The sequence below is a fragment of the Gobio gobio genome (genome assembly GCF_949357685.1).
Source record: "Gobio gobio genome assembly, chromosome: 16".
In the NCBI taxonomy this organism is placed as follows: domain Eukaryota; kingdom Metazoa; phylum Chordata; class Actinopteri; order Cypriniformes; family Gobionidae; genus Gobio; species Gobio gobio.
The window spans coordinates 11133247-11146526 of record NC_137109.1 but is presented as its reverse complement, the minus strand read 5'-3'; the positions used below and the strand labels follow the sequence as shown (position 1 = coordinate 11146526).

Below are 13280 nucleotides of genomic sequence, written 5' to 3'. Positions count from 1 at the left end.
GCAACATCGAGTCCAGTCACCTTTATACAATACAGAATGTTTCATAGCAGCTTCACAGTAACAAACAGGATAATTACAGAATCAGTTCAATAACTGTGTAAAGTTCATCCATTTTGGTCAAGTCGAGCAATAAAATATTAACAATATCAATCACATATTTGTAAACACACTATATTGCCAAAAAGCTTGGGTTGCCTGACTTTACATGCACATGAACTTTAATGACATCCTATTCTTAATCCGTAGGGTTTAATATGGAGTTGGCCCACCCTTTGCATCTATAACAGCTTCAACTCTTCTGGGAAGTCTTTCCACCAGGTTTAGGAGTGTGTTTATGGGAATTTTTGACCATTCTTCTAGAAGCGCATTTGTGAGGTCAGGCACTGATGTTGGATGAGAAGGCCTGGCCCACAGAGTCAGCTCTAATTCATCCCAAAGGTGTTCTATTGGGTTGAGGTGCAGGCCAGTCAAGTTCCTCCACACCAAACTCGTAACAACCGCCAAACCCAGACTCATCCATTGAATTGCCAGACAGAGAAGCGTGATTGGTCACTCCAGAGAATACGTCTCCACTGCTCTAGAGTCCAGTGGCGGCGTGCTTTACCCCACTGCATCCCACGCTTTGCATTGCACTTGGTGATGTAAGGCTTGGATGAGCTGCTCGGCCATGGAAACCCATTCCATGAAGCTCTCTACGCACTGTTCTTGAGCTAATCTGAAGGCCACATGAAGTTTGGAGGTCTGTATCTATTGACTCGGCAGAAAGTTGTCCACTTCTGCGCACTGTGCACCTCAGCATGCGCTGACCCCGCTCTGTGATTTTACGTGGCCTACCACTTCGTGGCTGAGTTGCTGTTGTTCCCAATTGCTTCCACTTTGTTATAATACCACTAACAGTTGACCGTGGGATATTTAGTAGTGAGGAAATTTCACGAATGGACTTATTGCACAGGTGGCAACCTATCACAGCACCACGCTTGAGTTCACTGAGCTCCTGAGAGCGACTCATTCTTTCACAAATGTTTGTAGAAGCGTCTGCATGCCTAGGTGCTGGATTTTATACACCTGTGGCCATGGAAGTGATTGGAACACCTGAATTCAATTATTTGGAGGGGTGTCCCAATACGTTTGGCAATATAGTGTATGTCGTACTTCACTCGCTTGATGTGTATACCAAAATTTAGACTATTTTTAGACAAATTTTGGATTAAAAATGCAGAATAATGGTGGGTTACAAATACAAAATTATTTGGGGACGATTAGCTGCCACCTACTGAATAAAATATGCAGTGTATGAACTGCTATTTGAAATGGATATCATTATTGCAATGCATAGTTGCACATGCTATGTTTAATAAACAGTGCTCAGTATACAGTATATAATATGCAGTATTTCATTGCAAACATGGCCGAAGTGTGTACATCGTGCGCTGTTTGTCGATTAGAATTGACTGCTTGGTTAAACAGGAGCTGAATTTGTTCATTCAGGCCTGGAATTGAAAAGTGTGAAGAGGTAAATATCCCCCATCCTCCCTCTCTCTCGCTCTCATCTCACATTTATCAGTCGGGATCTATCACACTTTCTTATTTTCATTCCCTCTTCGACACACACGTTCGTATCCTGCAGTGAGGGTGTTTGGAGTTCGTCTCTGAATATGAATGGTTTTCCGTTGTAATAGAAAAACGACTGAACAAAATGAAAGAATACAGTGTAGACTAGTAACAAGAGAAATGCATCAGTATGCTGTACGTGTGTATCTGTACATTTACTCACCTTATATGTCCGCTCACCTCACTAGATCAATGCTCTTTTTTATGCTGTTTTGTGTCATTTATTCTGTTTACATGCAATGCTCTGCAAATGCTAAGCGCAGTAACTACAGCAACACTGACAGAGAAATGGCTTCAGAGATTTCTGACCACATTTTGGGTGATTTGATAGCAGTTTAAATACTGTGTTTTCTCTGAACCTGAATATAACTGAGTCAGGCATATCTATCACAGGTCAGATCACAGTGTAAGAGGCCAGAACCTGTGCAAAATTCCCTTTATAAAACCCAGTCAGCGGAAGATTGTGCGTACGTGCATCTCCACCCCGTCTCCTCCCTGAAATAACCATAAATGGAGCACACAACGCCTAGTTTTACTATGCATAACGTCATCTGCATATCATTTACATATGAATAGTTCCGTCCACGCGATGCCATGTTTAACGATACAAGACATTAAGAAAATATGATTATAAATGCCATTTGTGCCATCACATTACATTGCTACAATCATTCACTAACCTTGTCTTGATTTAGAATAAATAAATCAAAATCGTATAAAATACTGTTCAGATAAAGTTTTCAGAGAAGAGTTATTCTCATTCTTTCCCACTGGCCAAGTGGTATCCTTCCATGGGCGTCGGAACCATTGTATGTGGATGGGACAAGACCCACCCACTTTTTACGATCAATGATATTGGACCCACTCACTTTTATCATCTCTAATTCAGCATGTCTGTTTACCTACCCAATAAACACTTATTATTAAACACGTTAGACACTTTATTTCCACTTTTCTAATATTTTCTTCATTTTTATTGAAAATAAATGCCTTTCCGATCTGATATGGGGTGGGAAAAGGGAGTAGAGTTTCCTTTAACAAATATAACAATAACCACAAATAACAAACATAAGTCTAGGAAAAAATAAAGAAACAAAGAAATAAACAAAATATTAAAGCTAAGAAAATAAGAAAGAAAATCAATGAGATGTGAAGAGCCGCTCCCGTGAGAAACTATCCCACAGAGAGTGCTAACCCAAGTGAAAACCTAGAGCACTTAAATACTCTATTCCACAAATGATCAATTAACATGGGGGAGTGACTCAGAAACTCCCACAGTCTGCCACCAATGGGTAAAGAGAACACTCAGGGTTGTAACAATACACACACCGATCAGGAATAACATTATGACCACCTTCCTAATCCGCCATCCCCGTGATGTAAAAGAAAACGTGATTCATCAGACCAGGCCAGCTTCTTCCATTGCTCCGTGGTCCAGTTCTGATGCTCATGTGCCCACTGTTGGCGCTTTCGGCGGTGGAGTCAGCATGGGCTCCCTGACTGATGTGCAGCCCCATAGTCAACAAACTGTGATGCACTGTGTATTCTGGCTCCTTTCAATCAGAACCAGCATTAACTTCTTCAGCAATTTGAGCTACAGTAGCTCGTCTGTTTTATAGGACCACACGGGCCAGCCTTCGCTCTCCACGTGCATCAATGAGCCTTGGCCGCCCATGACCCTGTCGCCGGTTCACCACTGTTCCTTCCTTGGAGCACTTTTGATAGAGATTGACCAATGCAGATCGGGAACACCCCACAAGAGCTGCAGTTTTGGAGATGCTCTGACCCAGTCGTCTAGCCATCACAATTTGGCCTTTGTCAAACTCGCTCAAATCCTTCCACTTGCCCTTTTTCCTGCTTCTAACACATCAACTTTGAGGACAAAATGTTCACTTGCTGCCTAATATATCCCACCCACTAACAGGTGCCGTGATGAAGAGATAATCAGTGTTATTCACTTCACCTGTCATAATGTTACGCCTGATCCGTGTATATAACAAAACCCTCAAATGTATTGCATTACAGTAATCATGTCCAAAAATATATAATTGGTCCCTTCGATTTCTTTATGCATATATATTTTGTTACTTCTTTTATTTTGAACAAGGTCTAATTCGACCAGGAGAGGTTTCTGTGAGATTCACCTCATTAAACCTGCTGCTGCACACGCACACACTCGGTTATGCAAAAACTAGAACAAAAAAGCAAAGTGTCCTTCAGACAGAATTCCATCACTGTATGCTATGAAAGACATCACGCAATCTCTGTGTGTGTGTGTGTGTGTCTGCTGCTAAAGCGTGTCCTCACTTACCCTCCGACACGCTCCCAGCGCCTCATCTCTTGTTTCCTTCCATCTCTCTCGCCCTCACCGGCTGAATCCCATATGCAGAAAAATATCAAATCATTCCATCCGTCACTGGGTTGAGAGAGGCCTAAACTCCATCAATAGCTGCTTTCCATTACCCTTCAAATTGCGCAAATTGAAATAGTGAATTGAAAATACAATGGATAGTGCAGTTGCTGCGATATATACTTAAACCCACTACCATCCATTGCCATGATTTTTGGAATGACTTCAGAAAAAAATAGGTTTAGTCGCATAACATTGGTTTAATGGAAACGCCGTCATTTCGCAATAGTTTTTGGAAAATATACACAAACACACACACACTCCCCCACTAAACACTGAGCGAGGAAGGCAGAGAGGAAGATTGACTAAATGAAAGTAGGTATTACGGATCAAACAGAAGTGTGTAAGAATTAAGCGTGTGGATTTGTGGAGCAGAAGAATGTCTTGATTGTTCTTTTCCATGCAGAGAAAGTGACTCCGAAAAGCACCATGAAAGTAGTTGATATGACTTTACTGTGTGCACATTATTCTGGAGTCATGATTCTTTCTGTGAGGAACAGACTGAACTTTAAGTCATTAATCACTGTAAATCTTTCCCTCATCTGCAGCTCTCACATCTCATTTGCATATTCAAATATGGCATCGGAACAAGGTTGGACGTAATTGTTGTCAAACATTGTTGGTTCTAACAGGCCTTTTTGTCTTGACCCCCATTTTCAGTGAATAATATGTTAAATATTGGTCTGTTATTCAAAAGACCTGGAATAAAGAGCATGGGTCATGTGGATGGATGTTATGATGCTTTTATGTTGTTGTTTTTTTTATCTTGACTGCACCCCCTGGTCACTGTCTGCTTTCATTGTACTACTGTATCATTTTGTTTTATCATTGTATCATTGTTATGTTGTATTATTAAATTTTTTTATTGTATCGTTTCATTGTTTTGTTGCTTTTGTTATTAGCTGTTTCCATGGACACATTTTGTTTCAATGAAATCATTCTGATTGATGAATCTGAACATAGTGTTAACATGAAATCAATTTGATGTGCATGTTTATGTCACAAGCTTCAAATTGGAACTGATATTTTGACACGCGCAAACTGCACGAATATACAGATGTTCCTGCTGTTTGCACATACTAACCATCACTTCTTTTCTTTATTTAAAAAAAGTAGAATCTATTTCGGGTCCTAATTAGGAGACGATGAGCACACAAAGCTCTGTGCCATGCTGCTTATATTAATCAAGCAGTAAAACCGCTGAACTTTCCAGTTTTGGTTTTCCCTGTCAAATGGATAAGAAAAGGTTTAAACCACCCCTTACAATCTGAATGAGATTTGGCCAATTCATTCCAGATTCGGTCAGCTCATTCGTGGTTACATCATGTGACTTTTTTTATTCAGACTGCTCTACTAGTCTGGTTACGGGTGGATAATTATGGTCCATTGTTTAATCGTAGCATTTTGGTTGTTGCATTGTATTGTATCATTGTTTCATTGTAGCACTTTGTTGCATCAGTGTTCTGTTGCTTCATTATTTCATTGTATCATTACATTGATTCATTGTATTGTTTTGTTATTTCTGTGTTCTTTTGTATCAATAGCCCCTTTCACACAGCAATACCGGTAAATTACCGTAAAATTAACAGAATGACTTTTCTCGTAAATACACAAAGAGACCAGACCGTTCACACATCAGCAGCAAAATACCAGTAAATTCTGTGATGTCAAGCACTGGAGAAGTGCTTTAGTTTCACTATCTGTTCGATTAGACAACATATATTTGACGTCTCAGTGACAGGCATATAGGATGATCATACAGAACGTGTGTTTGCTCTTAAAAACACGGCACTCGCGTAATAGTATCCAACTGCAGAGCCGAAGCACTGATGAATGGAAAAAATGCTGGGTCTCGAGCGCGGAGTAATCATGCATCTCCATAAGAACTTATGATTAACCCAAAGCAGACTTCTTGCGTCAGTGCGTTCTGATTCCATGCGTGAATATACCGGTAATATTCATTCTGTAAATTACCGGTAATAACTTCCTTTACTGGTAAATTGCCAGAACCAATTTACCAGTATTTTTGAAAAGGTCCTTTTTTTGTCTGTATGTGTGAAAGGGGCTATTAATGTTGCATCAGTGTTCTGTTGTTTTGTATTTCATTGTATCATTGTGTCAGCATATTATGGTTTTGTCATTTCGATACATTTCGATAATTATTTATTTTTTTGCTATATCATTGTTTAATTGCCTTGTTATATCATTGTTTCGCTGTATCATTGTAACATCTTTTGTGAAGAAAGAACGTCACACTGGTTTAACAACATGAGGGAGAAGAAACTGAGTAAACTATCCTTTTAAATGTGAAGTATTTATTCCGTTAGCAGGAGCGATAAGAGCTGTAAATCAACTGTGTGTGAGTGTGCTGTATTGACGGCCAGTTGGCATGGCTGCGCTCCAGACGAACAGCAGGTTGGCATCAAACTTCCCTGATGAACACACACACAGACATGTGAAGGTCAGAGGGAGTGATGGAGTGTTTGACCTCCGTTAAACCTACCTGTGTGATTCAGTCTCTCACACACACACACACAGACACACACACTGCGCTATATGTTGATGTTACTTCTGTATGTCTGATAGTTAAAATTGAATTTGCACTGTAATAGATGGCTGCGGAAACGTGTGTATTTAATGTTTCCTGACAGAGATGAATGTCTCATGAGTGCTGTAATGATCTCTGCACACGCACTATTTCTCCTCATCCTCCTACTTCCTGCTGGAAGAACTACATTACCTGTGCGAAAGAGGAAAAGATGGCAGAGCGCAAGGCAGTGTTTCTCCTCTTCCTCCATTTGTCAGGAAGTGTTTACACTGAGCTATTGCTCAAAGTCAGTGCAGTGAGTGAGTGTGTGTGTGTGTGTGTGTGAGATGATAAAACATTTGCCAGAAGGCTGCTGCATTGTTTCTCCTGTGTGTTTGCCAGAGTAAAGCTCTCCTCTCCTCCATCAGATTCTCTCGCTTCCTTTCATGCCATCTGACTGAATCTCTTCTGTTTTTCTTTCTTGGAGAGGAAAACCCGAAAACAAAAGAACATGAATATAAAAGATGAGAGTGTGTGTGTGTGTGTGTGTGTGTGTGTGTGTGTGTGTGTGTGTGTGTGTGTGTGTGTGTGTGTGTGTGTGTGTGTGTGTGTGTGTGTGTGTGTGTGTGTGTGTGTGTGTGTGTGTGTGTGTGTGTGTGTGTGTGTGTGTGTGTGTGTGTGTGTGTGTGTGTGTGTGTGTGTGTGTGTGTGTGTGTGTGCGCGTGTGCGTGTGTGTGTGTGTGTGTATGTTTGAGAGAGACATAAACACAGATCGGAGATCAGATGAGCTGAAGGCTGGTTTTTAACCCAGAAAGATTGAGTTTATCATATTAAATGAAGTCTTTCTCTGTCTTTCAGGGCTGGACAGCACTAAAGACCCCTGTCTGAAGGTTCACTGCCCTCCTCACAAAGTGTGTGTGAGCCACGACTTCCAGACGGCCATTTGCACCAATCACAAACCAGCACAGCACAGGTAAGACACGCAGTCAAGTGTGGGTGCTGAGATGAAGAAAGGAAGAATAATACATATGCTTTAACCAACTAGAAAATAAACATTTGTCAAGACAAAATTTGATTAGTTTGAAGGTTATTTAGATTGTGGAGTTTGGCAGCAGTTATGGGTGGTTGCTAGAGCAACGGTTTTTAAATATTTTAGATGCTACTGACCCCCAAATATGATCACTTTACAATAAGATCCCATTAGTTAACATTAGTTAATGCACTGACTAACATTAACTAACAACGAGCAATACATTTGTTACAATATTTATTAATCTACAAGATACAACTTTTGATTTTAATAATGTATTAGGAAATGTTGAAATTAACAATAACTAAGATTAATAAATGCTTTAGAGTTGTTAGTTCATGGTAACTAATGTATTTAACTAATGTTAACAAATGGAACCTTATTGTAAAGTGTTACCAGTTTTTTTTTTTTTTTTTTACACTTTTTCTCAAAAATGTTTCCCTGGACCCTAGTTTGAAAACCCCTGTGCAATGGCACTGCTGGACAGTTGTTTGGTGTAGTTGATGCATCTTTCACCAGCACAAACTAACTAGTCAACCCCTGAACCCCTGGAAGCTCAAAGTGTTTCTGATTGGCTGGTTTTCTGGGCCTCTAGTAGCCTAATTCTTGACCTATTATTCCATTACCATGATTACAAATAATTTCCAAGCGCTCGATAAATGAGCATGTGTCCTTGTGTTTAATCGGCCTCTGAGGTATTTACACTCCGCTTCTCCAGGGTCACATTAACACTCCATCTGTGTCTGTCGTCATAGTGACAGCGGAACGTTGAGGGAATGTTATTCCGGGCTTTTAACTCCGCCCTCTTTATGTTTGGTCAAACAAATACTAATTGTGTAATGGCCATTAGAGCAGATCCAAGAGTTTACGAAGCTAAATTACTAACACCCTCTTACATATGCAAACACAAAAGGCATGCTGGCGCGGCAAATATCACATCTCCCAGAGAAATAACAACATGCTGATCCGATTAGAAAGCCAAGCGCACTGCAAGCGTGTGATAATGCTTTCCTTAGGAATTATCGCTGCATTGGTCAATCTATCATTAATGACCAGCACATGAGGTGTAGCTGGCGCTTCCGATCATTAATTTACACCTTAAAACACTGTAGTACATAATGCATGAAGAGCACTGATAGATTATGCACAACAAAATAACACATGTTAATAAATCATAAGTAGACCCACATGGAATCTGCACACTTTTTTCACAGTTTTACTAAAAGTCAAATGGATCTACATATGGTGCAGTGTTAAAAGGAGCTGATATTAGTAGTGTTAAAGCATTATCAAATAATAAAACACTGCAGTTTTCATACAGGCCTCGGCTCTGTTCTAAAATCTAGTGTGCTTTCTACATAAGCAGCATCCTAACCAGAGTTACTAAAGCTATAACCATTTTTACAAAATTGTTATTTGAAATAAAATAACTATTAACTAAAAAAGAATATACAAAACTTGGTAACACTTTACAATAAGGTTTCATTTTTTAACATTAGTTTACTACTTTAGTCAACAAGAACTAGGAATGAACAATATTTATTAATATTAGTTAGTTAGTTAATTTATTCATTTACTAATACATTATTCTATTTGTTAACATTAGTTAATGCACTGTGAACTAACATGAACAAAGAACGACTGCATTTTTATTAACTAACATTAACAAAGATGAATAAATACAGTAATAAATGTAAGTTAATACATTAACTAATGTTAACAAATGAGACCTTATTGTAAAGTGTTACCAAAAAACTTAAACCTGTTTTATTTCAGCTAGTTGCTAAGTCAACATTTCTTGTTTTCATAACTGGATAAAATAACAAACTAAAACTGAAATAAAATTAAAAACTATATATACATATTTAAAGAATAATAAAAAAAGACAAAAAACATACTAAATTGAAAACGGAAAATAAAAAAAATATTTCAAAATATTAGTACAAACTATAATACACTCTTATAAAAAAAGGTTCTATATGGCACCAAAAATGGTTCTTCGTCGTAATCATAGAGGAACCACTGTTGGTGCTAAATAGCACCATATCTTAACATGTTCTGTATATGGTAGCAATGCTGTATAGCACCTTAGTTAGCGGTGCTATATAGCACCTTAGTCAAAGAACCAGTGAAGAACCTCTGAAGAACCACTGAAGCACCAAAATTGGTGCTATATAGCACTTAAAAAGGTTCCCCTATGATTACGAGCCAATAACCATTTTTGGTGCCATATAGAACCTTTTTTTTTTTTAGAGTGTAGTCTCTCAATAGTAACATAAGTGCCTGTAGCATTATGCATAACATGAGTTTGAACCATTACTGCCAATATTTCAATCTTATAATTAAAGTGTAATTAAGAAGAATAGACTCATGCTGGTTGTATGAATATACTGTATTTCTAACTTTTAAGAGTGATTTGAGAACAGATCCAACACAGCAGTGTAATTTCCACCTTTGTTAATATACTTCAAAATAATGCAATGGAATTTAAATTAGAGTCATAATGTAATGCACAATCATGTGCTGTCATATCCTTCAATATACTGTATCTCGCTGATTTATCCAGCAGATCAGCACGTAGACTTTAAAAGCACTTTAGACCAGCACTTCATACTGACCAGAAAACGATTCTCCTCATGCTCAGTCAATAATGTTGGTGAATTTAGCAGATGGGTTCAGAAGGACTGGGAGAGAGTTCATCTTATTACACGGCTCTCTGGAGTACACAACTGTGATTGGTCACCCGCAGCTTTCGGCTGGCCAATATTTTTGTATAATGATGCTACACTGTAGCCGCTAAATTTACCATTGTCTCCTTTATATGATTTCCTAAATAGCTGTGCTAGTTTTAAATCGTATCAATCCACGCTCTCTTTCTCCTCATGTTATAAAATCATTTAACCCCAAATCAATATTTAATGTCTGCTTATTTGGTTGGTAAGTAGTCTTGTAATAAGTGAGGAAATGTACAGGCAGCCAACCCCTTCAAGGTGATATGAGACAACTCTGCTTATCCTTTATATATAATAAATAAAATATAAAAATACAAAAGAAAGACTTAATACTTTTATTCAGCAAGGACAGTAAAGACATGTTACAAAGATTTCTATATATTTTTTTTTTAAATGCTGTTCTTTCTATTCATCAAAGAATCCTAAAAATATACACTATATTGCCAAAAGTTGTGGGACGCCTGCCTTAACATGCACATGAACTTTAATGACATCCCATTCTTAATCTGTAGGGTTTAATATGGAGTTGACAGACTTTTTGCATCTATAACAGCTTCAACTCTTCTGGGAAGGCTTTCCACAAAGTTTAGGAGTGTGTTTATGGGAATTTTTTACCATTCTTCTAGAAGCGCATTTGTGAGGTCAGACACTGATGTTGGACGAGAAGGCCTGGCTCCCAATCTCCACTCCAATTCATCCTAAACGTGTTTAGTCAAGTTCCTCCACACCAAACTTGCTCATTCATGTCTTTATGAATGGACATTGCTTTGTGCACAGTCATGTTGGAACAGGAAGGGGCCATCCCCAAACTGTTCCCACAAAGTTAGGAGCATGAAATTGTCCAGTTTCACTGAAACTAAGGGGCCAAGCCCAACCCCTGAAAAACAACCCCACAACAAACTTTACACTTGGCACAATGCAATCAGGCAAGTCCCGTTCTCCTGGCAACCGCCAAACCCAGACTCGCCCATCGGATTGCCAGACAGAGAAGCGTGATTGGTCACTCCAGAGAACACGTCTCCACTGCTCTAGAGTCCAGTGGTGGCGTGCTTTACCCCACTGCATCCCACGCTTTGCATTGCACTTGGTGATGTAAGGCTTGGATGAGCTGCTCGGCCATGGAAACCCATTCCATGAAGCTCTCTACGCACTGTTCTTGAGCTAATCTGAAGGCCAGATGAAGTTTAGAGATCTGTAGCTATTGACTCGGCAGAAAGTTGGCAACTTCTGCGCACTGTGACCCTCAGCATGCGCTGACCCCACTCTGTGATTTTACGTGGCCTACCACTTCGTGGCTGAGTTGCTGTTTTTCCCAATTGCTTTCACTTTGTTATAGTACCACTAACAGTTGACCGTGGGATATTTAGAGGTGAGGAAATTTCATGAATGGACTTATTGCACAGGTGGCAACCTATCACGGTCCCACGCTTGAGTTCACTGAGCTCCTTAGAGCGACCCATTCTTTCACAAATGTTTGTAGAAGCGTCTGTATGCCTAGGTGCTGGATTTTATACACCTGTGGCCATGGAAGTGATTGGAACACCTGAACTCAATGATTTGGAGGGGTGTCCCAATACTTTTGGCAATATAGTGTATATATATCACGGTTTTTACAAGCAGCGCAACTGTTTTCAACACTGCTAATTATCAGAAATGAATTTCTTAAAAGGAAGAAAAACACCACTGCCACCCGCAAAGCCGTGGGTCCAGACGGCATTCTGAGTCGCATACTCAAAGAATGCATACACCAGTTAGTGGATGTTTTTATGGACATATTCAATCTCTCCCTCTCCCTATCTGTGGTGCCCATATGATTCAAAATGTCCTTCATCATGCCTGTACCCAAGCAAACTAAAATCACTTGCGTAAATGACTGGCCCCCTGTTGCTCGAACTCCCATTATTAGTAGATGATCAGAAACTACATCTTTTATTTGCAGACATCTTTTCAGTTTGCAAACATCTTTTCAGTTTGCAAACATCTTTTCAGTTTGCATACCGTGGCAACCGCTCTACACTGTAAAAAAAAAAAAAATCAGGTTTCCAATTGAACATTTTCTAGTGACCGATCACATCTAAATTTTTTAGTTGGCCAAATTGAATTTCTGTGAATTAAATTGCATCAATTCACAGAAATTCAATGAATTTCTAGTGATCGGTCACTAGAAAATTGGAGACCTGAATTTTTTTTACTGTGTACTGATGATGCCATAGCCTTTACATTACACACAATTACATTATAAACGCATACAGTATATGAGAATGCTTTTTGTGGACTACAGTTCAGCATTCAACACCATAGTGCCCTCCAAGCTTAACAGCAAACTCCGGGCTTTGGACCTGAACAGCTCTCTTTGCAGCTGGATCCTGGAATTCCTGTCAGACAGACGCCAAGTAGTCAGAATGGGTAACAAGACCTCCTCCACACTGACCCGCAACACTGGAGCTCTGCAGGGACTGCATGGCCACAAACAGCTCTAATGCCATTGTCAAATTCGCTGATGATGCGACTGTAGCAGGATTGATCACTGGCGATGATGAGACGGCCTACAAGGAGGAGGTGAACTCCCCGACTCATTGGTGCCAGGAGAACAACCTCTCCCTCGATATCAAAAAGACCAAAGAGCTAGTGGTGGACTTCAGGAGACAGGACTGCACACCCCCCACACCATCAACGGCACTCCAGTTAAGAGGGTCAGCCTCCTCAGATTCTTCTCCTCAGGTTCACAACACCAAGGACCTCACATTGTCGGTGCACACAGAGGCAGTTATGAAGAAGGCACAGCAACGCCTCTTCTTCCTGAGATGGCAACTTTCAAAGCATACTTTTCATACGTTTGGATTGATACTATGTGGACGTATCTGCAACATTTAATCATGGCATTATTAAGCAGCTACAAAACATTACATATATATAAATCTTTAATATCATAAAGATATCGTTACAGTCGCTGGGTGCAGGAGGGAATCT

General features: G+C 39.6%; 1 protein-coding gene across 1 annotated transcript in view; it reads left to right on the top strand.

Annotated features, from left to right (window-relative positions):
* The window catches only part of spock1 (SPARC (osteonectin), cwcv and kazal like domains proteoglycan 1), a 338493-nt gene that overhangs the window by 266124 nt on the left and 59089 nt on the right, over positions 1 to 13280 (top strand). Inside the window, exon 5 of the mRNA XM_079839582.1 lies at positions 7407 to 7521. The gene's annotated coding sequence lies outside the window, so the exon portion shown is untranslated. The remainder of the gene's footprint in view (positions 1 to 7406; positions 7522 to 13280) is intronic.